The 27,045-nt window shown below is 41.9% G+C and overlaps 1 long non-coding RNA gene across 1 annotated transcript; it reads left to right on the top strand.

The window, feature by feature from the left end:
- Positions 1-5,459: 5,459 nt before the first annotated feature.
- On the top strand, positions 5,460-22,308 carry LOC125934359 (uncharacterized). Its single transcript, XR_007461354.1, has 3 exons — positions 5,460-5,561; positions 20,275-20,357; positions 21,784-22,308. It is a non-coding gene; the product is annotated as an uncharacterized LOC125934359 (long non-coding RNA).
- The last annotated feature ends 4,737 nt before the right edge of the window (positions 22,309-27,045 follow it).

A 27,045-nucleotide genomic window follows, 5' to 3' on the forward strand; every position in this document is an offset into this window, starting at 1 on the left:
TTTCCAAGTCTGACCTATAGCCTCAGATGATGGTTTCAGGAGGAAACAAAACCCTGGAGCTGAATAAGCAGAGAGCAGGCAGTGCCTCTTCTTAGAAGTTAGGTCACTGAGTAATGCACAGTGTTTAATTGATGCCTGATCAAATGCAAATCTCATTTGAATGTGGAAATTAAAGTTCTCTACAGTGAACTCTGAGGGATTTTGTCAACATGAGATAACTCTCTTCCAAGATAATGACTAAATTTAATCTCACATAAGCCCGATAACAGGCAATTCTCCTGACAGCCGTGGAGCTGCTGGGCTGGTGTACGCGTGGAGAGGAGCTGAGGGGTGCACAGAAGTCCTGGAGTGTGGTATTGTGAGGGAAGTGGTGAACAGACAACAGAGCAGTTTTAAGAAAAAGAAGGTCCAAGTCAAAGAGGTCTGGCTGGGCCTCTTAGGGCAAAAAGCTCTGTCAAAGGTACACACAAAGACATTATTGACGTCTTAAGAGGCATTTTTGGATGTGTCCATTTCTATTTTTTTCTATCTCATTTTTTTTTTTTAATGCTTATGTTTCTCTTCCCCAACAATGCTGCCCTTGAGAATTGGTTTCTTCTCCTCAGAACAAAATAAAAGATAAAATATTTCCTCACTTCATACCCCAATCTAGAAACACTTGAGCCTAAACATTTACTGTCCATGATGGATTTGGTACTGATAAATTTGTCAGTGACGGAGGTCCCAGAGCCTTCTAAAATTACTTTAAAAAAAAAATCCAAGTCCTCTTGTTTGGACTCTGCTAGAATCCGACTTGGAATGGATTTTCTTTCTTTCTCTTCCTCCTCAACCACTGCAAGTGATCATGTTCTCCAAGGCCCATGAGAGTCCCTGCCCCTTGCTTTCTGGGGCATATAGAAGGCAGGACTGTTGATAAGCCACAGTCAGGGGCATGCCTGTGTGGGTCCTGGATAGTATGGTGGGGGTAGGGATTTTCGTCCTTCTGTTGTATAAGACTTTTTACCTGTGAGGGTCTACACAGCTAGCTTCGACCAGAGCTTCGTTGCAAAACCTCATTTCAAATTTCCCCAGCTCTCTCTCAATGGGGTCTGGCTCTCCCAGGACACTCAAGGTCATTTCTAGTGATTACTGGCCACCTGCGGTCCATCCCTGCAACTGCAGGAGGCCCATGGTCCTGTCACCATCTCTTGCAGTTCATAGGGGCCAGATAAGGCCTTTGGTTGCCAAGGCGAGAGACCCAGAACAGCTCCACAGTTGGGACTAAAGAAAGATGCTACAGTTATGGATTGGAAGCCACCACTGTTGTATCACCGACTCCCTCACTGAGGGGAAGATTACACAGAAATAGACAGCAGGAACATCCATACGGACAAGGCTTGCCAGGCCTCTGTTGGCTGACCAAGATCACCTTTTTCTGACCTTTGGGAATGACAGAGTGCTGTGTTCTCTTGACTCAGAGCATGAATGGGAAGGGACTGCGAAACCATGCCCTGGGATGTGTATTGTCACTGTTTTATTTATTTTTCCTTCTAATCAATCATGCAGTCCAAGAGTGTGCTGAACTGATTTGGACTCAAGGAGCTAATGATGCAGAGGGGTGCAGTGATACACAGGCATAGTATTTGAGAACAACAGAAAGGAGTCTCAGATGACTGCAGAATTATGTGCGGCTGTCTGAAAAGATTGTAGGAGGAGACCTGAAGGCTCCAGTAGGTAGCTAAGACAGGCTTTAAGAAAAAGTAAGTAAAGCTTGGTCTTAGGGAATGCGCCAGATTTGAGTAGGGGGAGGGAAGGACGTCCTTAGAGTCAAGAACAAAGGGGAGGTTATAGGAAGCATTTGTTCAATGTTCAAGAAAAGTGGAACAATTCTAAGCCACAGAAGGACAGGCTGTGAGGGTCTTTGACTGTGCACTGAGTTCCCGAAGGCACCCTTGTTCAAGGCAAATCAAGTGTGAATCTCCCGCATGTCAAGGGTCCGCTAGGTGACCCCCTCAAGGTCACTAAGCAGCCATGGTGCCAGATTGCCGTGGTGTATCCACACAGTCGAGGGCTCACAGCACTGCTCTCTTAACCATCTTGCTTTTGCTCTCACTCGTAACCTCTTTGAAGCCTGCCAAAACACAGGTGTGCTTTTGTTTTGATTACAAACTCCGTGAGCGGCTGGTGGGACTTTCTGAACCAGGAGGCGGCTGTTGCTTCCGCAGCTGCTTGTGTCCTTCAAAGAGGGGAGGCCTGAGCTGTTGGTGGGGGAGGGGAGCCTTTGGCTTCAGCGGTTGAGGTGGGAGGTGCCTTTTCCACGGTTGCTCCCCACCCCCCTCCCTTTGGAAGTGAAGTCTGCCCGCCCCTTTCAGAGAAGATGGTGAGTTTCCTCCTTGTCCCCAATGGCTCTGCACACTGCCAAGGGCTGACAGGAGGTCGTGGCTGCTTTCAGCTGAGCATTAGCCCTAATGGGTTTGGCAGGATTTTAAAATAATCAAAACAAAGCAGGTAGAAAGGTCTGAAGGGAGAGGGGATATGGTGACTGCCTGAGCTCAGATCACAGGATCTGCCCTGCAGCCTGGGCCCAGAAGAGTTCCAAGGCCTGATGCCAAGGGTCTGAGCTGAATAGAAATCTGGAGTGGCTTTATCAGAGAAATTAGTCTGTGATTAGAGCTGAAAAGAGTCACAAGTCTTAACTTGTATTTAGCACTCCAAGGATAAGGTGTCCTGTGTGGTACCGATGGCTCAGGCAGTCTGCAGAATGAATGGGGAGGCTTATCCAGGAATTAGGGTGGAGGAAAGCCGGGGCAAGACGGGCCGGTGGGGAAGGGGGGTGCCTTGGAGAAATCTGTGAGTGGACACGCTTGGGCTTTGCTTGGGGAGTTTTCAGTCCAGTGATCAGATCCTAGAATATGTGTTAGAGGTAAGGAGAAACAAAACTTTAACCAGGTTTGGTATTGAGCTTTCAATAAAATTGGAATGGTGTACAAAGTATCTTTGAAAGAAAGAACAGGCCTCTGGAGTGGTAGAGAGGAAGGGAGTTACCCACCTATCTTTCCTTCTGGCCCTGCGGCAGGAGGATTGTGTGCTAGCCACAGGCACTGAAGCCTGCAGCTTTCAGGTGTGACCCACTGCCCATTGTAGTGATGTGGCCTAGCTTCTTTGTCCTTGACCCCAGGGCACAGCTCAGGGACACTTCAGTGGATCCGTAATAAGTTATAGTTTGAGAACAGCCAGGGAGAGATGCAGTTGTGAACAGCGATCTCTGGCTTTGCTCTCACTTCTGCCAGAGGCTCTCTCCTTCATCCTTGGTGCCTGTCTTCTAGCTCCGCGTGCTTCTGGCAAAGGCAGAGCGTTGAAAAGATTCTTTCAGAGCCAGCAGGAGGATCTGGCTCTGAAACGGGCCAGGCACTGGTCAGGCCAGGCGGTGGGCAGGTTCCCAGCCCAGCATGGCCCCGAAGTCTGGACTGGGCCTTGCCCTCACTTGGCCAGAGGGCTTCCTCAAAGTTCGTTTTGATTGCACACAAAGCAGGCAAAATGGTGGACTGATGCTAAGAAAATGGGGCTATTGCCTGAAACCAAAGGGAAGAACGTGTGGCTAGGCTTGGGCCCAGGGCTGGCAGGGACTAGCACCTGGAAAATGTTCAGAAAGCAACACAATTTCTTTCTCTTTGTTTCACTCTGGGACTTGCCAGACTCTGGCTCTCCACATGCCATTATGTATCTGCTTTATTTTTCTCTCACTGCACTAACATTAGCTATTTCTTCAAGCACATGGCAGAAGATGGCCGCCTCTTAGCTCCTAATTTTGCAAAACCCTCGGTTCAGGCAAAAAGTTGAGCTGGTCGTCACCGAAATTCTGAAGTCACAGAAAGGAATCTGATTAATTTAAGATTAAGTCAGAGCAGGTTAAAGTGTTGGGAGGGAGGGATATGGTCATTGCCTCAGTTCTGATCATATGTCTAGTAGCCTGGGGCCAGAGCAGCTCCAAGGCTATGATCATAGGTTGGTGGGACAAGGTAGAGAGAATGGTGGGGGAGGGGAGTGGTACTAGAGAGAATGTCATAAAATATTAACATGCTTGCCTGGACCCTCATTCACTAGGGCTCAGAGATGTGTATTTGTGTGTGTGTGTGTGTGTGTGTGTGGGAGAGTGAGATCTTATGGTTGGATGGAAACCTCCAGCGTATCTACCACATCAGATAGATAACCAGATAGAGAGAGGAAAGTTGGATCCACCTTTTATCTAGAAATTTCTTTTCTTTTTTCTTTTTTTTTTTTTTTTAGGCACCTTTCTGCTTTGTACATCAGCAAAGTACCACATTAACATGGCCCTTCTGAATCTGGAGATTTTGTCCCAGATTATGTAATCATCCTCTGTCTTCCCTGGGCGGATAAACTGATGTATGCTGGGGAGTCTTTTGTGAATTTACATTTCCTTTAATATGCATTGGGCACAGATGGTTACCAGGTTGTCTCCGATCCATAAGTCTTCTTTCATCAAGGGCTGATCAGAATTTAGTGCAAGCAGGTTTAAAGGGACAAGCTTTTAGGCTTGGAAATGTGCATATAAATAAAAATGTTGCTGTAGCGGCTCCATTGTTAATGAAAGAAAAATGATCCATGTCCTCTTCTGGGATAACGGAGTCGCTGAATATATTTATTTCAAGATTTAGGTGCTGGGGGGACTGGCCACAAATCGCAGAGCAACCATTAATGAGCCTCTGTCCCTACCTGTTAAGCTTATTAACTGCCTGTTACCTACAGTTCTATATCCCACCTGGGGAACAAAATGGATGCTTTGGCAATACTATGGCTGAAAAATACAGAAGTTAATCAAAAGCACAGGGGGGGCCTGGAAATGCAATCAGAAGACGTGTGCTGTCTGAGATTACTGGGGGACCTGAGGGTTCTTGGGAGGAAGCTTTCGATGCTGTCTGATCTGAGATTTAGCTAATTAAACCTACTGTCCTTAAGCCAGTGTCTCCGCACTCAGTGCATGCGGAGGACATGAAAGGCACAGTCCCTGCCCTCAAGGAACCTGCATGCTAATTGGGTGGGCATGCTACCTGAATCAGAGGGATTCTGATGGAAAGCAAGTTCAGGGCAGTTATGCAGTCTATGTGAATAAGTATTAATGTGATAAAACTAAGAGAGTGTGGTCTAGTGGGAAAAGCCCTTAGCTGGGACAGAGGAGACTTGGGGTTTTGCTCCAGTTCTACCACATGACAGTGTCTGCGCTATTTATTCATGCTCTCCCAGTCGCACTTTTCTCATTGATAAAATAAGAGTTTGAACATTGTCATTGCTAAAGAGTATTCGTGTAACGGATCATGTATCCATGAGACAGGAGTAGGGACAGAAAATTGCTCAGAGGAAGGGAGTCTTGATTTGAGCATTTAGCAGAATGTAGGATTTAATTCATAGAGATGAAGGAAGAGCCATTCTTAGAGATACTTTTTTTTTTCTTTAAAGGAGGCTCCTTGCCCAATGTAGGGCTTGAACTCACAACCCTTAATTAAGGGTCATGTGCTCTACCGGCTGGCTAGCCAGGTGCCCCCTTCTATGCATCAAACCTAGAGGTAGGTGTGTGTGTGCAGAGGTGAGCGCAGGAGGGGAGTGGATACATGTTACAGGCAGAGATGGGCAGAGCCAATTAGGAGGATGGGCAATGCAGATCTCAACACTGGAACCGATGGCTATGTTCTTTAACACATTTTTTAATCTTCCCAGTCGCTTCTCCACTTTAAGGCAAGGTTCTTTCTACTAATAGCAGCAGCAGTCTTTTGTAAGTAATTTGAAGGCAGAGATAAATACTGAAAACTAAAAAGCCTTCACTCCATGATTAATTAAAGGAATCATCTCAAATTTAGAAAATTGCTTAAATAAAGGAAGACACAAAATTGCATCAGTGTGCCTCCATATGTTAATTATGGCTATTTTTCCTTGTTTCTCTGCTGCTGCTACAGCCATGTCCCATCTATCACTTGGTTTCAGGCGTCATGATCAATTGACTGTACCATAAACAACATGTTGCACATGTGGCAAATGATAACATCATTTGACTCGACACAGGCTAAAAAAAACTCCCATGTTTTCATCCTTCCAGTCCCTCAGAAGAGAAAAAGGACAGCCTTGAATTAATTCCTTACTTATTGAGTCAAGTAGACATTTTTTGCAGACTCTACTGGGGTAAAGAAGGGACACCCAGCCGCCCACAGAACTAGACCCACTAGATGGAAGCTCCAGAAAGGAAATCTGTGCCTGACAGTGCCCGGCACATAGCAGGCACTCAGTTGCTCTATGTTAACCAAATCACCACTCATTATTTTAGTTTCTCTGATAGGTGATAAACTTCATAAAGAATTAGTATTCATCACCAGAAGAGATGTTTTTACCCCTGCAGAGAGCAAATCTTTTGCTTGTTGAAAATAAGTCATATTGAAGATCTCATAAGGACCTCCATTTAACTGACACCCAACTCATGGATTTCACCAGTGGACTTCCGTTTCTTCTCTAATACATGGTGACTGAAGCTTGTGAATACATATAGCCAGGTGCCACGCAGAATTATGCCCTTGTGCTTCTTCTGCTCCGCTAGCTATATGCCTATATGCTTACCAAGAGCCAGTTATGTTTGCTTCTGAATCTCTTCCATCTACTTGGCCTTAGATTGTAGTTCTAGAATTCAGTTAAGTATTACATCAACTGATGATATCTTTAGGGAAAGTGAGTTTCCCCTCTGAAAAATAAATGGAACATTCTAGAGGAATTCAATAGTCAAGTTTAAAAGTCTATGAAATTAGTGGGCACGATGCCTGTAAATGATTGAAAATAAGTAAACATCTAAGAGAAATACGCTTTCAACTTTTAAAGAAACTAAGTCTAGCAATAATTGATGTAGGGGCTGTGTGAGTGTGCTCGATGCAAGAAAGACAATATGCAGCTCCAATTGGCAAACGCCCACTCAAAGAAGTACACTTAAAGTTTCATGGGAAAAGAAATATTTAAACCATGTATGTATACTTTTTGGAAATGGTTTGCTGCCTTCCTAAACTTTTTATAATTAGCCAGTCAGCAATTTTTTTCTGATTGGTAGATAGCCTAGGAATTCTACTAAAGAAAAAATTAGTAAATTCAAAAAGAATTGAGGGCACACGAGATCAGCAGTCTAGGTTTACAGTGAAAGCACAATGACTGATGGTCATACCCTTGGAGACAGAAACACTATGGGAGCTTAGCCAAGCACCCCCAAGGGAAGTGTGACCCAGGCCAGTGAGCCTTTCATGGAAGGGGATGGTGCCTTCAATAACAAATCTCTCTTGCAATCACCTTGTTGTCTTAGAATCTCTTGCTTTCTCTTTTTCCCCTTTTCGTGCAACGTTTTACAGAAATGTTTTATTTTGCAAAATTTTCCAACTTAATGGAAAAATTCAAGTATAATGTATTGAACTTTATATACCCTTTGCCTAGATTCATAAGTGTTAACATTTTGCAATCGTTGCTTTGTTTCTCTCTTTCTACAGAACCTCCCACCACACTTCTGCTCTTTCTCTCCCCTCCTTCTTTCTCCTCCTCTTCTTTCTTCTTATGAAACTTGCCAAGAGTTTGAGATGCCATGGCATTGGCCTCTGAATAGTTCTGTGTGTATCTCTTAAGAACAAGAATATTCTTTTACTTACTCATCCTATAATGATCAGATTCAGGAAGCTTAACACTGATATAATATTGCCTAATATACAATTCATATTTAGATCTCATCTCTTACACCATGTTTTCTTGATCCATGGTCAAATCTAAGAAAATTCATTGTACTCATTGGTCACTTTTAATCTGGAATAGTTCCTTAGCCTTTAGTTGTCTCTCAGAGCTTTTACATTTTGAAAAACTACCTAGACAGTTGTTTTGTACAATGCTTCCTTGATTTGTGTTTCTCTGAGTCCTCATGATTACTGTTAAGTTATGAATTTTTTTGCAGGAATACTACATAAGTAATATTGTGTCTATCCTATTGCATCATACCAGGAGGCACATCATGTCACTTTGTCTCATTATTGGTGATGTTAGCTTGGATTGTGTGGTTATGAGGCATCCACTGTAAAGTTGCCACTTTTTTCTTTCTAATTGCTTAAATAAAGTATTTGGAAACTGTATAACTATCCTGTTTCTTATCAAATGTTCACCCAACTGTTTTATCATCCTATGATCATTCTTGTATGAGTCAGTTATTATTTTGGTTCCCAAATACTGTCCCTGTTTCTCTCTACCTTCTAAATTACTTGCTAGAAATCGGATGTGAGGATGAGGAAAAACACTATATCCCTTCCCCAAGCCCCAGTTGTCTAGTGAAGCAAAAATGTCTCATAGCATGGCATCTTCTTTTATTACTTTATTATGCTGAAGGAGTGTCTGTCTACTCCGCATTCTTGACTTACTTCTTTGCTTCATTTATTTATTAATTTTTTTAAATGTTTATTTATTTCTGAGAGAGAGAGAGAGCAAGTGGGGAAGGGACAGAGAGAGAGGGAGACATAGAATCTGAAGCAGGCTCCAGGCTCTGAACTGTCAGCACAGAGACCGATGCGGGGCTCAAACCCGTGAACTGCAAGATCACGACCTGAGCTGAAGTCAGGTGCTTAACTGACTGAGCCACCCAGGTGCCCCTTCTTTGCTTCATTTAATGCTTACATGTACCAGTGCTTGGTTAATCTCATTCACATCTTACAATAACCATATGTTATAGGTACTATTGTCAGAGTCTCCATTTCAGTAAGGAGAAGATAGGCTTAGGTTGGCCTAAGATCATGTAGCTGATAACCAAGACAATCTATTTACAGAGGCCACTCCTTTTGCTACCATGTTTCCAAGAAGTGGGAAAATAGGTGCCACGAAACTTATGCACATAAGTATGGAATCTCCTTCCGGTATCCAGGTAGAGTTTACTGACTGCATTCTGAACAAAATTATGCTTTGCAGTGTAATCATCTTGGTGATGTTACTTGGTTACTCTGACAAGTGGCAACTCTTCTCAAATCATAGTTGATTCTCATGAGAAATAACCATGGCCACACTGACAGATGGCAGCTGGACAGCTGGAAAGGAATCAACAGAAGGTCCCGAATGGCCCACTACAAAGCAACTGTGGTGAACATCCTGACACACCCAGCCCCTGAGACAACAGCTTGAAGCAGTGAAAGACGCTCACACACAGATAAAAAGGGAAATCATGCACTGTGTTCCATTTATCTCTCTTGACAAAAATTTACGTTTGTGAATCTGCTCTTACTCTAATGAGAACAAGGTATGGTGGTCTGGGGAAAATCACTTCATCACAGCTGCTAAATAGGGAAGCAGGATTCAATGGTCTCTAAAAGGTCCCTTCTAGTTTCATGAATCTAAACATGAGTTGTTATTGTAATCATCTAGTTCTAGAATATCAATAACTTCTTTGTTTATGTGACACATAAACATGACCTACACTGAAGTTAATCCTGATGTTCAAACCACAGTAAAATTCTTCAAGACAGTGCTCTCCTAATTGCTTCCTGGAGCAGACACTTTTGGTGAATAAATTCTCCCAAGACTAGGAAGAACACTGACATCATTACCATATTCAGAAGACAAATGCATCACCTCATGAAAATGTTAATGGGCAGCACTAATTGGAAGCAGAGGTCATTCTGGGAGTTCCCTGTAGATCCTGGGAGCTCGAGAGGACTCTGGCAGAGATACAGCACATCTTTTGAGGGCTGGGCAGGGAGTGTTTTAAGCTCCTTAGACTTTCTGATCCTTTCCCTTTCCTGTGCTCTGTGACACCTTTGTGCTTAGCTTCCACCTCCTCACCGCCTCCCCCTCTTCTCCTTAGTAGTGTGTTCCTCCTTTCTGCTATACATTTCTGACATGAACATTAAGGATCAGTGATGCAAAGGAAAGAGACCAAAACCGGGAAAAATGTTGACTTCAGAGGAAGCAATAGTGAGACATCAACCTGAGAATTGTTTAAGAATGGACTGTAACATTAATATAAGGCACATCAGACGTGCGGATTCACCTTCCCATGTCTCTGACCTGTTATTGTCTTTGAGAGGTCAATTCACAATTAAAAAAATACAATCAGCAAACATTCTAGCTTCATTTCATCTCCACCCTTGCTTTTAACTTCTTTTGCTCCTACTTGAAAAGTGTGCTATCCTACTGTATTTTACTTATTTTTGTTAGCTGTGTCACAGTCTTTCCAGAATAAGAGGGACTCAAACAACAACAAGCACGAATAATCTGTCCAGCTATGAAAAGCAATCAATGTGTTTCTATTATTCATAATGATAGTCAACACCTATATAGCATGTATGATTTGCCAGGCATTGTTTCATCATTTCATATATATTGACTCACTTAATTCTCCCATACTCCTTTGAGTTAAGCCCCATTATTGTCCCCTCCCTACATTCTGAGGAGAAGGAAATTGAAACCTAGAGCCATTAAGTAACCCCTGCAAAGCCACACATTTAAGGAGTGGTGGCACCAAGACTTGAAATCTTCTACTCTGAGTGGAGGCACCAGCCCTTTGACCACTGTGATGTTGCCTCCCTCTGGTGCACTAACATGCGTGTGATGAGTGAAAACATGAATGTATCCATTGGTGCTTAGTGAACTATTTTGGATCAGCTATTCTGAAGGTAGTGACTGTACACAGCTACTCTTCAGGAGCTGTAATACATGTAGACTTAAATACAACCCAATTGATTTCCTAAGCCCAGGAGATCTTTCTAGAAATTCCAGCTTTAACATGAATTATTGGTTTGATTTTGCAAGAGTTTTCTGTTGGTCTCTGCTGGTAATTTTAAACTCTGATAAGAAATATGCTTCCCTGAAACTCTTACCTTTTTAAAGGCATTTTGAATGTCTCATCTTCCTCTTCTTTATCTCCTATGGCTGTCCCTTGTCACACTTTCAGCTTTTTCTACCTGACAGGAAGTAGTTTATTTGCCTCCAAAGTAGCGCCATCTGAGACTGTTTCAACCTTAAACCTCATTTGGCTCTTTTGCTAGAGAGAAGACCTTGCTTGGCAGGTGGGGGCTGACCTATCGTGTGTCCCTTTAAGGAATGGGCATTGAAGGGCTTCCTTGAGATGCCCATTGACTTCAAAGCTGAAATGTATTGCTTATGTTTGTGGATATTGTCCTCCTTTGATGTAAAATTCTAGCTAATTCTAGGTCTTCTGATGTTCTGATAATTATCTCCTGATAGAAGGAAAGAGATGCAAAGTTTCCTTTGAAATTCAACCATTGGCTTGGGCCTTGCCTCAGCCCCAGTCAATACAGCCAGCAGTGGTTTTCAGTTGTTTTTCAGTTGGGCCCACAGAGTTTTACCTAAGGGTGATGGAGCGAAGGGACCAAATAAAAATGTTGCATTGGTACATACCATTTACACAGAAGGATAAATTTATTAACACTTAAATCATAACTAAGAAACAGATTTATGAAGCAGGAGTCTCCATGATTAGTGGAAGGAAGCCTACTCTTCTGTTTGGAAATCATTAAAGGTCAATTTTGAATTTTCTGTCTTTAATGATATCCCAACAGTGTGGCTTCCTCTCAAGCATGATTATTTTGAGTAGCTGTACAGGTTGAATTGTCCCTGCCCATGTTCTCTTAAGAACATGGATGGTTTCTTGAGACACAAAAATGATTTAATGACTTCCATTCAGCTGACAACTTTTTATTTATTCGTCAGATTGTGACATATTCCTTACACACATGGTTATGTGTATGGTGGCCTGAAGGAGGCCCTTGACCATATTTTATACCTTTCCCACTTTAGGGTAACTATTCCCAGTTTTCCTTGGCTAACCCAAATTTATGCCTAATATTATGAATAATATCACTTTCCCTCTAGAAATTGGCCAAATTTGGATGGTAAATGATATGGTTATGCCATTTCTGGGGGACCCAGAGCAAATATCCCATGGACATACACCGTGGTATAGTTGAAAAATGAGGCCTAGAACTAAACAGCATCTTTGAAACCCTTCACCCTAGGTATTTTCCATGGCTGGTGGGACAACTTAAGTCTCTCTGAGCCTCAGTTTCCTCACCCAGAGAATGGAAGTAATAGTACCTCATAGTTTTTGTGAGTGTCAACTAGGTCAATACATTTATGAAAACACCTAGACATGTCCATGGAACCCAATAAGGAGTTATGATGTTTGTTTAAAGACAACGTTTTTCACCTGTAGTGAGGGTAGGGATGGATTGTACCTGGCTGCAGTTTAAATGAATTTTTGTGATGGAAATGGGGCAGAGAATTAAGTGAAAGAAGAAAGCTAGAAGGTAAGAGGGGAAATGAATTAGAAGTGATTCTAGTGCAAGACATGAGAATGCTGATTTTAGACACAGAATGGAAATTATTTCCACTCAGGGTTACATGATAATTGCACATGAATCCTCCAGGGCATGTTTGAGGTTTGTCAATGTATTTTATATGTCTTGAGGTTTTGATGCTTTTCTATGCTCTAGCCCCTCTCTCATGTTCTTTTGAAATAAGCTCGTTTCCTCTGCAAACATGGCATTTCTGTGGAAAGACTTGTGGGTGCTCTGAGACTTGGGTCTCCAATAACAGAAAAAAATTAATCTGAAAAACAACAACAACAGCAAACAACCAGATTACCATGCTGGGGAGACCAAGAGAAAGGATGATCCAGACACAACCATTCTCAGGCAGTTGGTTTCGGCTGGTTAAACACGAAATACAGTATAGTGACAGGTGTCCTGTGTCTGCAAGATGTAAAGTTCTAGGCACAACCAGGTTCTACTTTTTTCTGTATCTATAATTGCTTACTACTTCACCTAGAGTCAAGATAAGTACACAAGAAGTGAGAGCCTTTAACGTGTTTGTATTTAGTGCATCATCGATATAGTGCATGTTTACTATGGGAAATATCTCCGTTTCTACCATTCATATGCAACCACTGTGTTGGCGTATTTTATTTGGTCATATTTCCACAATTTTTTATTCCTTTTCTTTTTCTTTTTGCTCACGCTATAATTTTACTATGTTGAAATTCTACTGGATTAATTTTCTAAAGCGTACATAATTATTCTTCAAATATTAGAGTTCATTTGTCTCAAATTTATGAAATACACATGTTTGTGTATAAGTCTTTATCTGCATTTGGGATTATTTCTTTAGTATAAAAATTAAGGAAGAAGAATTATAGGGACAAAGGTATGAACATTTGAAAGTTCTTTATGCCTACTGAAAAACTGAGACGCTATTTTAAACTACTGTGATCAGTTCACAATTAATGTTCTTTTCAAAATCTTTTAATGATATGTAATAGGCACTAAGTATAATCATTGCAATTAATCCTTACCACACTCTGTAACATATGCTGGTCAAGACAGCATATAGGTTAATCTAGATTTCAATATAAATATTTTGGCTCTTCTGTACTTAAGATGGGTGATATGCAGTATTGGATACTAGAATAACAGAGGTTGATTCTATTACTCTTATGTTTTTTCATGGCTTGATGTTTTTCTTGGAGTCTTAATGATACCTTTTTTTGCTCATCTTTGTATTAAAATTACTTTAAAAGCCAAGTTAGCAGCATGAAGAGAGGAAGGGCAGACATTTCTTCCATTAGAAACCGCTTAAGAAGTCTCAGGTGGGCTACACTTCTTATATTTGCACACAAATTGTGGAGAAAATGTTTCAGTTTTAAAAAGAATGAGTTTTATCTTCTTTTAGCTTCTGTGGATGAGCATTGTAAAAATTGGGCAGAAATTTTGGAATGGATTTCCATAAGTGGGGGTTCAGGATCTGTAGTTGCTTTGTGTCTCCTTGAGGTGAAAGTTCAGGTCCAAAATGACAGCTTCCACCTCTCTGTGGCTCTCTCAGAACTTGTTATTGCCAAGAGAGAAACCTCTCCTCGGCAGAAGAGAATAGCTCTCTGAATTGTCTTTCTCTTGGGCCAAGAGAGAAGAGTACCTCCGAACCAAGATCATACTTTGGACTCGGATCACGATGCCATATCTGAGAGGAAGGGTCCCATCACACCCCAGGCCCTGTGCCATGACTTAGCGGTGCATGGCCAGTGGGGTGACTGCCAACTAACTTTCTTTGGAGAATACAGCATTCAAGTTTCTACTCTGTTGAACAATGAGTGAATAGTGCTAGTCTGGAGCTCAGACAAGTTTCGGTCAAGATGGATGTGTTTAGAGTTAATTTTGGTGCTTTTTACAACTCCAGTAGCATTTTTACTAACCTTGTAAATGTCTTTTCTCCTGGCTTAAACATCCTCAGTGTCTTAAATAATTATTCTGGTAGAGTAGTTTCTAGAACTTTACCTCTGGTCAGCCTCCTCCACAAGACCACCAAGCTTGTTGGTCTCATCCAGAATTTTTCTTGAAACACTCCTTTTGAAGTTTTTTTTTTTTTTGAAGTATTGTGTCTACATTAACATACTCCATCATGTGTCATCTAATTGGCTAGCCCACATTCTAATAGTGTAATATATTCATGTGATCAGGATCCTACCACTGAGACAGTCCAAAGTTAAATCGCCACACACATCATACCCTTTGCTTATCATAAATCATAAGTCTGCTATGGCCTTGGGAGTTACTACCAAGATAATCTCGAGTCTATTTATTCTGAGCTTGTAGAATTGCCTTTTCCCTTTTCTATTTATTTGAATATAGGACTTTACATCTATGTCATTTCAAATGCATCTAGTTTAAGTTTAAGGCCATAATATCATACTATGTACCTAGAAGGTGTTTAATAAATGCTTGTTAACAGAATGCTTAATATATGCTTTTGAAATAATTAGGTGACCACAGAGTCTTTCTGCCATTGTTAGAAGTTGCTTTAGTTCCTCTCCTCCTTTCCTTTTCCTTTTTACTGTATTTTGAATTCTTCCTGAAGTTGTCAGTGAAGAAATATATTTCTCTTTCATCTCCCTACTTGCATTAATGAAACACCAGAATTTGTCTCTAATGGTCCTAGTGCCACATTTTAAAAGAATGGAGAAAAGGAAAAAGAAGGGAATTAAGCATTCATTGCCCTCCTTAATAATACATGTTTTCTATTCTCTGGATAGTTTATTATTTAGAAACTGTGGACTCGAAGATCTTTCCTATAGCAAACAGAAGCAACATAGGGTAAATCATAATAATTAGTATGCATGGGGCTGAGTCTGGGATATTCACTATAGCTTGTCCTTTCAATGTGTCTTCTTTTGACATCTTCACCCTGGGTATCCTGGCAACAGAGCACTTCACAAAAAACAAAAGTCCCATAGACACTGTTTGCTGAATTCCATCAGAATAATAAAAAGACTGTTTTATTGAAGCATTTGCTGAAGACAGTAATTTAGAAAAATAGCAAGACTGCAGCTAAATGTACTTGATTCAAAAGTGACTGACACCAAAGGAAACCTCAGTCCAAGGATGGTGTCTTTGGGTCATATAATTTCTGAACCATTTGCAGGAAGACAGGACAGTGAAAAAGAGATGTGTATGGGCTAAGATAGGAAGTAAACCAACATGAATGTACTAGAGTAAGAAATCCCTAAAAGGGCCTGAGTGTATAATATGGGGCACATGTCTCCGTACAAGCTAGAGTAGTGTCTTTGCCACTTGTGTGAATAGCCTTAGAAGAGTTCTCTGCTGGCCACACAGGAAGTCTTCCTCTCCCCAGTGCCCCATCTGCTCTGTGGTAGAGCAGAGAGCTGGAAACTAGAAGGTGACCAAGATCACCTTCTAGGGTGGCACATTGACTGTCTCTAAGCCTTTAGAGATCAAAAAAAACCTTAGCAAGACATTGGGAACTTCTGATCCATTTAGTGCAGTGATGATGCTATCAATGATTCCCTCTGGGCCTCAATAGGTTAATTAAAGCACCTCCATCAGACTTCAGCCATCTCCTTGCTTAGACACTGGGGAGAGGGTGGTGCAGTGTATGAGTGAATGGTTACTATGCTCTCACTCCTCTTTTTTTCAGGCTTGTCCTTATTATTCTGTATTTTGTGACCAAAGTCTTCCTACATTGTCTCAGTGATTGTCTGCTCTTCCTGAAGGCAAAGTTAGGATATGTTATCCTACTCCAAGGTTGTTTGTCTTCATTGCACAGAACTCTGAACTCACAAGGGAGGAGTTTAGGCACTAGAAGTTTCAGCTCTTCAAAGAATTGCATCAAAACAGGCTATGTATTAGAACGTATGCATTGTGACAGTGTGCCCAGCCTAAGAGAACCCTCCTGATGCCTGCCCTTTCATCACCCTCTTCCCAATCCTCAGAGCCTGTTGCTAACAGCTCTCTTGTGCTGTGTGAGCCTGAATCTCACCTCAACCCTGGTTCTAGGCCACAGGTGATGGGACCAGGATCAGACCCTGACCCCATCTGTCTGGTCAGCGTCTCTCATCTGGGAGTTTACAAATGGAATTCAGCAATACTTGTCAGTTTAGCAGTGTTTTAACTTAAGAACATTTGCACTTGGAGGGCCAACTCATGTGGGCGTGCACAGGCAGGCAGGAATGATAGTCATTCAGCATTGCTAGATGAGAGAACATGAAGAGGGGAGTGGGGAGAGGTTGTGGGGTGTGGTGGGGGGGAGGTAGAGGGAGTAGAAAGGAGTAAGAGAGAGAAAAGCTGTCTTGGATCTTGGTCACCTTCTAGTTTCCAGTTACAGTTTTTTCTGGGGTTCAATTCTACTCATTTGCCTTGGGTTCTATAGAAGACCTATACCTGAGACCTTATTTGGCCTAAGCTAATTTGAGTGGGTTTAGCTTTATTGCTAAAAAAAAAAAAAAAAAAAAAAAAAGAAGTTTGGCGAAGACAAATTGATCCAAGAAAGTTTCAGGACTGAAACTCAGATCTTCCTTCCCTGGAGGTCCTATTGCCCACATTACCAGACTTTTTGTCTCTTAGTTTGACTGCAGACAACAGGGGAAGAATTATTTTGTGATAGCTCAGCCGTTTCCTGGTGGAGCCAGGGAGCACAGACCAGAGGTTATTCCCCGAATGGGCCTTCCCTCCAGTGCTTTGCCCCAGGTTGTTTCCGAACTGGAGGATCTACTGACACCCAGGGCTCATCCTCACTCAGGCTGGAGCAAAAATCCATACTGTGGCCCCTCAACATGGCTATCTGAATGGCAAACCTGAAAAACTCCTGGACCCTTGGATTTCTGATTCCTGTATGACCTCCAACCCCCCTAGGATCAGTTTCTGGAAGTCCTTCCCTGGAAAGCCTCAGGTGATGAAGATGATGGCCTCTGCCACCTTGGGTGGGGGGGAGGGGTCACTTGATTATCGTTGGAGGAAAAGAATCCTAGACAGGCCCTCACTCACTGCTCTGAGATGCCAGCTCTTGTTCTTTTGTGATTGTATACCGTTAGGATAAGGGCAAGCTGACATTCTGAGTGAGGCTAATTGTTGGGGGCAGGAGGGAAGCGGGAGCGAAACTGGACTTCTGATCATGTCAACAATGTTTCTGTAGCTCCTGCTGGGGGGAGGGCCCCTCTCTCCAGGGCAAGACAGGCTGCATGCTTTGGGCATGAATAAAAGCCATGTAGTAATCCAGGTTTGATCTTTGCACAGAAGAGCTTCCTGCATAATTTATGGCTTTAGAATGGGCAGCCATAGATTTCTGGGCAGAAAAGGAGGCTAACATATTCTTGTGGAGCAAAGAATAGAATTAGTGAGATAAATGGTCCTCGAGAAGCTCATGACCAATCCCATACTAATCAGAAAAAAAGTCTAAGTAAGGCTGATTACACTTTAAACAATTTTTGGGAGGTTGCTAATTTGGCTTGCTCAAATTCAGGGGCTGGCTGCAATCTCAGGGCATGAGACATGGTTAAGAGAGATAGCTCTAGTCCTTTAGTGACCATCGTCACAGCCACACTTTCCTTCTTTTTGAAAGATGAGGCAAGTTCTGTTCTCAGAAACAAGTGTGTTACTAGGCAGAGCCAGGATATATCAGCATCGAAATGGTCTGGAGCCTGAAATTATTGTCCTTTTTCCTTGTCTATGTATCACCTTCCTGGCCTCCCCTTCAAAATACATGCAGGCACATACAAACACACAGTTGTGTTCATACAGATAGACACATGCACACTCATCCCACAATAATAGTCCCTTTGAAAAAATAGATTCTCAAACTAATGTAATATTAGGATGAGAAGGGGCTTTAAAGGCTGTGCTGTGTTACAAAGTACTCCAAAACTTAGCAGTATAATGAACAAACATTGATTATCTCACAGAGGCCAAGGCAGGAAACTGACAAGGCTCAGGTGCCTCTGGCTCAGGGTGTCTTACAAGACTGCAATTAAGGTGTCAGTTGAGGCTGCCATTGTCTCAAGGCTCACAGGGGGAGGATCTGCTCCTAAACTTATTTATAAGGGCTATTGACAGGTCCTGAGTGCTCACTGGCTGTTGGCCAGAGACATCAGTTCCCTTCACAAGGGTTCCACAGAGAAGCTGGCAACTGGCTTCCCTCAGAATAAGTGAGCAAGTGAACAAGAGGTCAAGAAAGGGAGAGAAGGCACCCAATATGGAAGTCATCTAATCTCCAAAGTGACTTCCCATCATCTTTGCTGTGTCTTTTTCTCTAGAAGCAAGTCAGTAAATCAGGCCCATAGTCAAGAAGAAGGGATTACACAAGGGCATGAATGCTGGGGGATTGAGTCATTGGGGATTCTTTTAAAGCTGCCTACCTCAGGGCCATCCATTTAGACCCCTCAGGCAACCACATCTTTGTCTGCATACTTCTTGTACAGGAAGCTTAGTCACTTCTGGGGAAGATTTTTCCATTCAACTTTTAAAATTCCTGAGATTGAACCTTCAAACCTGCTTTCTTAGAGTGGGCATGTTTTGTTTGCCACTTGCTCAGCTTTCCTTTCCTTTCTGATGCAGGCACTTCACTTTTCTTTCACAGGCTCCCTCTTCTCTTCTCTTTGGTCTAGTTTTGGGGTGGGCATACGACCTAGCCGCGGACAATCACAATTTGGTATCTTCTTGATCATGGTGATTGGTTAAGGAATGGTACATTCCTCAAGCTGATCCAGTTTACATACCTTGGGAGCTCTTTTTACCATTTCTTTGAACCTCTTCCCCTCTCTATCCCTACACCTTCAATGTGTTCTCAAGAGCACACACCATGGTCATTCTTCTGAGGACCACTCTTGGACTATGCCAGCCACTTTGCCCCAACTACAGACAACTGGAGGTGCCAAAGAGTTTTATTACCTACCCTAAACCTTCCCCTCAAGCTTTTGCTTTTGTTTTCCATGATTTTGGCCAGTTAAACAAAAATAATTTTATTGAACTGTAAGTCACATCTCATACACGTCACCCATTTAAATGTGCACTTCAGTGGTTTTTGTATATTCACAGATGCATACAACTACCACCACAGTCAGTTTTAGCACATCTTCATCACCTCAAAAACAAAACCCATACTCTGTAGCAACTAACCTTCTATCCACCTCCATCTCTAAGCAATTGCTAATCAACCTTCTGTCTCTATGTATTTGCGCCTATTCTGGACATTTCATATGAATTGGATCATACGTGATATCTTGTGACTGGCTTCTTTTACTGAGCATGTTTTTTGAGGTTCACCCATGTTTTTTGAGGTTCACCCAGGTACCAGTGCTTTCTTCCTTTCAGTGCTTTATTCCTTTATGTGGCCAAATAATATTCCATTGCATGGATGTACCACATTTTATTTATTCATTCATCAACCAGTGAGCATGTGGATTGTTTCCACTTTTTGGCTACTGTGAATAATGCTGCTATAAACATTCATGTATGTGTTTTTCTGTGCACATGTGCCTTCATTTCCCTTGTACACATACTGAGGAGTAGACTTGGCTGGGTCATAAGGTAACTTTATTTTAATTGCTTAAGGAACTGCCAGATTATTTTTTAAAGTGGCCGCACACCATTTTACATTTTCCTATCCTTAGTGTATGAGGGTTCTGATTTTTCTATATTGTCACCAACATTTGTTATTATGTGACTTTTTAATTCTAGCCATCCTAGTGGGTGTGAAGTCATATCTCATTGTGATTTTAATTTACATTTCCTTGATCACTAATGACGTGGAATAGTTTTTAAAATGTGCTTATTGGCCATTTATATCTTTCTTAGAGAAATGTCTATTAACATTCTTTGCCTATTTTTTTAATTGGGTTCATCTACCCTGTTGACGAATAATTTTTGGTGTGAGAACATTTCACTGTAATCTCTTAGGCTGAGACAACTCTGAGACATGACTCTCTCTCTCCAGAGTTCCTCTGAAGAATCAGGTAGAAGCCAACACACTGAGACTTTTAACTTCTCTTCCCTATCAGATCCTTCTGGAAATATATGGTAATTATCTTAAAAAATGACAGTTCCTTCAGTTCCTTCCCTGTGTGTATACACATGTCATTCCCACACTGAGATGCATAATCTCCATCTCTGCAGCGTACTTGAACCTGGGCTCACTTGCGCTTGCTTTGGCCAACAGAATACAGCAGAAGTGATATTGCCCATTTCTAGACCTAGACTTAAGAATGTCAGCAGTTTTTACATTCTCTCTTGAAAAATTACATAAGAAGTCCAAGTGGTGGTTGGAATCTTATCCACTCTCTGGGTTTTCCAAGTTTTTTTAGACCATTTCTGTTTTTATTTTACTCTAAAACATTTTTTTCTCATTGCAAACTACAATTTCTCATTGTAGAAGAAAACTGGAAAAAAAAAAAAAACAAAGAAATATGGGTGGGGGTAGGGAGAGGGATGAATAGGCAGAACACAGAGGGCAGTAAAAACACTCTATATGATACTATAATGTTGGAAACATGTCATTGCACATTCCTCCAAACCTATAGAATGCACAACACCAAGAGGGAGCCCTAAGGTAAACTATGGACTCTGGATGACGATAATGTGTCAATGTATGGTCATCAGTTGTAACAAATGCAAGGCCCTGTTGTGGGATGTTGATATTGGGGGAAACTATGTTGAGTGGAGGCAGGGTATGTACATAATATATCTGTACCTTACCCTCAATTTTGCTGTGAGCATTAATTGCTCAAAAAAATTAAGTTTTTAAAAAATTTTTAAATGTTTATTTATTTTTGAGAGACAAAGACAGCATGAATGGAGGAAGGGGAGAGGGAGAGATAGAGAGAGGGAGACACAGAATCTGAAGCAGGCTCCAGGCTCTGAGCTGTCAGCACAGAGCCCAATATAGGGCTTGAACCCACAAGCCATGAGATCATGACCTGAGCCGAAGTCAGACACTCACCCAACTGAACCACCTAGGCGCCCTGAAAACAATGAGGTTTTTTAAAAAAAAAGCTTACATAAGATGATAGAAATCATTGGAAGTATACTCCTTAGCGATAAGTACTGCTAGCATTTTGGTATATATCCTTGCAATTCTGCCTGTGCTAATAAATCCATATCTAGCCATCATTTGTCTACCAATTTACCTTTATATATTTTATCAAAAATTTCAACTTGATTTATAGGTGCCTTTCCAAACTCTGCCAAGTTTCTGACCAGGATCATAATTCTCTTGGTCTTAGAAGCCTAGGACACTCTGACAAAGTATTGGAAGGTATTTGACTTCAAGAATTATAAATTAAGAAAGAGAGCTTAGAAAAGATCATTGTGGAAGAGGGAGAGAGAGGAAGAGTCACAATTTTCCCCTAATTAATATTAAAATCTCTGATCCTTAGTATACTTTTAATACTGAAACTGTTCTTTTTTTTTCTTCATCTTTAAAAGACCCATTTTTTTTTTTTTAAAGGGAATGGAACGGATGAGCTACAGGAAAGGTTCTCCACATGAAAGCACTTACTCCGCAGAGGCCCCATTGCCTAAAACACTTAGTCTAGATAAAAGAACAGACAACAAGCATATATCTGCAAGTTTTAGATGATGGAACTTTAAGATAATGAGTTCTGCTTCAGATAGCACAGGGTGAAATAAAATCACAGAAGATGATTTGCAAACACTTACTGCCAAGCCTGGGGGTTAATTGCATGGATGGGAATGGAGGCCCTGGGACAGAATAGGTTGGACTGCACTGGCTGCTGGATGCCCAGGTAGAGGTCTCAAGGAAGAGAACAGCTAGTCCATCAGGAGCATGTCCTAAGCGAAGCCCATGAATCATCTGTAGCTCTACAGTTACATAAAATAAAACATTAGATATAACATCTGTTCTGTTAGGATGGTGAGGGGGTGAGTACAAACCAGGAGAAAAGGATACATGACAAGTACAAACTATTGTAGCTATGAAGAATCAATAGAAAGTTGGTTGCAAATATATCTGTACTGGGAGTCAATGTAAAATTCAAAAAAAAATCTGTTTTGCCACCTCCTGTGACAGCATAAATAGATAGCAAATGACTAAAAGGTAAAAAATCATTTTGGGAATGTAGTGGTTACCTTCCCCACCCTATGAATATTGAAAATGTCATTTGTTACATCCAAACTTGGAAGAGTGGAGGCATGTGGCTCTCAATGAAGCATCTGCTTCCCTTCCTTGCTCTTCTGGCACAAGAAGGCTGGTCTCTTTTTCCTTGCTGGAGGATGCTGGTTTTGAGGCTTGCCAACACGCCCTACACTCCCATGTCTGCTCGATGTCAGTGTCATATTTTATAGGTTCTTATAAGTTACTATGTCCAAATTTCCTGCCATTAATCACCAAAACCTAACATCTTCACATTACTGAAATATAATCTAATGAATTCACATCCACTGAAACAAACCCCCTTTCCCTGGCTGCTGTAGTGCTGAAAAAGGAATAAGAATTTCTGGCAAGCTTTCTGATCAAATGCAGTTCCACCAAGAAAGAATAACCATGTCAATTCTAGCATCAACTTTTTTTTCCAGGGTGCATTTTTGCAAATCTGTGATTGTTGCAGCATTAATTAGAAAGACCTTTGACTTTATTAGATAGCAACTATTGACCTTGGTTGGCCTCCCAAGCTGAACTGAGTCCAAATGACTGGTTGACAGGCTGGGTATTTTGTCACAAGACAAATTTCTTGACCATGCCATTTACCTCAACTAATGTTAGCATTTGGGTAAAACAGTGTCCAAACCCCATTGCATGCAAAGATAACAGATACATGTAAGAAAATAGTAAAATGGAGAGTCATATCACATTTAAGGCTCTTTCTACAAAATAAATTCCAATCATAAATATTAGAACTTCATTTAAATTCATATAATAAAATACATGCTACATGGTTCTTTACCTCACTGCTATTGCATATTCATTTAAATGCTCATGACATGTCTATCGACATGTACTAATATAGTATTAGCAAAGACTAGTAAAGTTCTGAAGGATTATGGTGATGGAGATAAAAAAAGGTAGATCTGAAGGACATTTTAATATAGAATCCCCAGGAAAGTGATTCTATGTAGAGGAAGAAGGATTTGGATAGCTGAGCTTTTCCTCTTGGAGACAGCCTTAACTGAGTTCTGGGAATGATGGATTCAAGGTGCCAATTGACATGAAGGAAATTAAAAATTAACTACTTAACACAGTAACCCTTAGTGAATTAAGATGTCTGTCTGAAGATGTTCCCTCTGCACTCTAGCAAAGCAGGAGTGAACCTTTGGTCTGGAGTCGGGCATGGAATCTCCGTGCAGGTTGCTGGCAGTGCCTGGACTTGAGGTGCGCCTTGGGTAGATTTAAGAAATAACATCTGGGGGAAAGCATATTGAAAAGCCAGGAGGATGTCTAAATCTGTGTTTGAACTCATTCCAATAAACCCCATTGTAGAAGCAATGTCATTTTGTTTTTTAAAAAACCAACTTGATTTGGGACCCTGAACGCCCATCCTGTTCAGATAGTGGCACATCTGTCATTGGAGTTCCTTCTTCCCCTTGGGATTGCACCAAAAAAAAAAAAAAAAAAAAAAGTTTTCGAAGTCCACTGTGTCCATTGCTGGCATCCTCACTATCCAAACCTTTAGTGTCTCCTGACATCCGGTAGCTCTCTGTTTCCACATCACATGGGATATGGGCATTTGACAGAGTCAGGACCCTCCATGCTTAGGTTTCTGTCCCCTTAGATGCCCATGGAACCACCTCTTTCTGAGGTCTTTGTGCCACAAGTGGCCACCTCAGAGAAGACCATGCTGTCATCCTGTTCTTCTGGGTGCCCATCACTCTCTCTCCCCTGCCCGGGGAAATCCCGCCAGGTATTTGCTACTTCTCCCAAGCCCCTCTGCATCTTCTGTCAGACCTTCTCCTCCTCAGTGTGTTTAGGGTTAAGGAAACACAAACCAGAAAATCTAACAGGCTTCTTGTTTTGTACTTTGCCATGTACCTGCCCTAAGGCAATGAATCAAAGAGTTGGCTACCTGCTTTGATGAAGGAAGAAAAAGGGGAAAGCACAGGAAAGAAATCTACCTAAATTAATATCTCAAAATATTATGTGGCTGCTTCAGTCATGAGCCTGAAGGGGCTAGGCAGAGAGAGAAATTCTAGATTTTAAAGCCAATGTGATGAAAAGCCTGGTGAGCCCACAGATTGCAGGCTTGGAGAAGTAAGTGGGAGGTGGAGCCTGAAATAGTTCCTTCAGCTGGGGTGGAAGTGTCTAGCTATCACATCTCTTCACAGGATGTTCAGGGTTCCATGGAAATGGGGGGAGAGGAAGCAGCATGAATTTTTCTTTCTGTATTTCCTTTTGAAAGAGCTAAGAGAGTAGAGGTTTGCCCTCAAAAGGAAGTTGGGTTTACCCTACTTTCTGCAGATTGATTGATCTGCTCTTGCATTTCTGCTTTCCTGGTACACCTTGCCCTCCCAGGCCCTGGAACTCAATGCTTTCATAACTCAGGGCAAAGCAGAGTTGGAAGGCTGGGGTGAGCAGAAGGGGAATATTAGTTGAGCCACTGCTGGGCTGGACTCAGTTATTGATTAACTTATGGAGCAGAGAAGACACAGCCGATGGTGCTCTTTCAAAATAAATCAGTATTCTGGGCACTGAAAGGGAAACCAGGTTTGAGGGGATTGCAAAGACAGGCTGAGAAAAGATCAAACCACAGAAGGTCAGGTACCACCAACAGGTTGCTGGCAGAATGAGGTAGCCTTTTTATTGAAGATTGTAGGCAGCTAGGGAAAGGCATCAAGGGAGGTTGTCTATTCATAGCTCCCTCGTTCCAATGCAGTCTGCATCTTTGAGTCCACCCAGAAAAGATCAAGAGGAAAAAGAGCTTGGAGTGGGGAGAAAGTGGTGGCTCAGCTGGCAATGATGTGACGGGAGAGCGGCATGTATGTCCGATGAAGGGAGAACTCAGTAGAGCTTGAGGTACCACTCTGACATGGACATCACTCCGGGGTGGGGTGAAAGTTGGCAGAAGTATGAGGGACTGCCCCCCTTTCCCTGACAGGAATTGCCAAGTGCTAGAAACATCATCATGGGCTGGGCACCAGTATAGCTTCATTCATCTGTGTGGGCATGGCTGAGGGTGGGTGGGTGGTGCAAAGTCAGGCACAGACTGGGCACTGTCATGAATGAGACCCCGGGAGTGGATGCAACCAAGCATGGACAGCTCGCTTCTCCTCACTAGGCCTTTCTTTTGTCACCTGTGTAACGAGGATTTGTATGGAATTGTGAGTATCAAATGAGGTCATGCAGTGGTTTATTCAGTAACTCATTCGTCTATTTGTTTTCTGGGTAGTGAGGATATCAGTTTAAAAATAAAGTCTCTGCCTCCACGGAGGACACAGACAACGAACAACTCAACATAGAAATATAAAAGACAGCGTCAGCTCCTAAGCAGTGATAGAAGCAAAGTGCAGCAGGGTGAGTAGAGGAAGTGAAGGGGTATTAGGTGGGGCTTCTTGTCTAAAGGGGACATTTGAGGAGCCATGAATGAGCAGTGGGAGCAAGCCATGCCTTTCTCTCGGGGAAGAGCATTCTAGGTTGTGGGAACAACAAAGAAAACCCTGAGACTGGAACAGACTTGGTGTGCTTGGTAAATGACTAAAAGCTGGTAGGAAAGGGAAGAGTCATAGGAAATGAGGTTAGATAAGGAGTCATATCATGTAGGGCCTTGTAAGCCAAAAGAAAGACTTAGGGTATTATTTTAAGTGTGTTGGGAAACCTGACATTCACAGGTTTTAATTAAAACATATATAAAGCACTTATGGTGTGTCAGGCTCTGATCTACTAATCACTAATCACTAATCTCTGATCACTAATTCAATCTTCACACCACCCTATGCTGTGCCCAGAGGCTAAGTGGGTCACTTGGTTGCCCAAGGTCACATGGTTGGCAAGTGGCAGAGCCAGGATTTGAACCCAGGCAGTGCGCCTTTGGATTAATGCTCTTCACTTCCACCCTTTGCACCATGTCTGGCAGTTAGCAGGTGCTTGATGTACGATTATGCTGCTGCTGTTAAAACCCCTTCATGGCTTCTCATTTTCCTAGAAAAATATCCATACCTCTCACTAGGGTCTGCCTGCTCTGGTTCTGCCCGCCTCTGTGATTTCTTGTCATGCTGCCCCCACCCTCAAGCACATGGGATCTTGTGCTTTCTTGAGCATTCCTAGCCTTTTCCCTCCACTGCCTCTGCCCGGAATGTCTTCTCCCTCAAAGCCTTGGCCCAGGGCTGCTTATCCTCTTCCAAGATGAGACTACTGACCACAGATCTAATGGCTGGCCCACCCACTCTGTGATTTTTCTTTGTTTCTTGTTTCTTCATGACTTGCTACACTCTGCAATGATTGCATTTATTTATTCATTATTTGTTTCTGTATCTCCCATCCATTGGACTATAAGCTCCATATGAATGGGGCATTTGGCTTACTCACTCAGTATCCCCGGGGCCAGAACTCAAAATACACTTTTTGGATAAACGATGGTTTGGACAAATTAATATTTTATGAGTAGATTTTATGGGAAATTTCAATTTTTTTTCTTTTTTAACAATATATCCATTTGAAGATGGCATGATTGAAGTGTCAGAGTCTATTACATCAAAGTTTTGGTAGTTTTTCTTTTCTATAGATGAGAAGGTTTTAAGTTTTTGTACAATTTCAGGACAA

This window comes from Panthera uncia (genome assembly GCF_023721935.1).
Source record: "Panthera uncia isolate 11264 chromosome A1 unlocalized genomic scaffold, Puncia_PCG_1.0 HiC_scaffold_17, whole genome shotgun sequence".
Classification (NCBI taxonomy): Eukaryota; Metazoa; Chordata; class Mammalia; order Carnivora; family Felidae; genus Panthera; species Panthera uncia.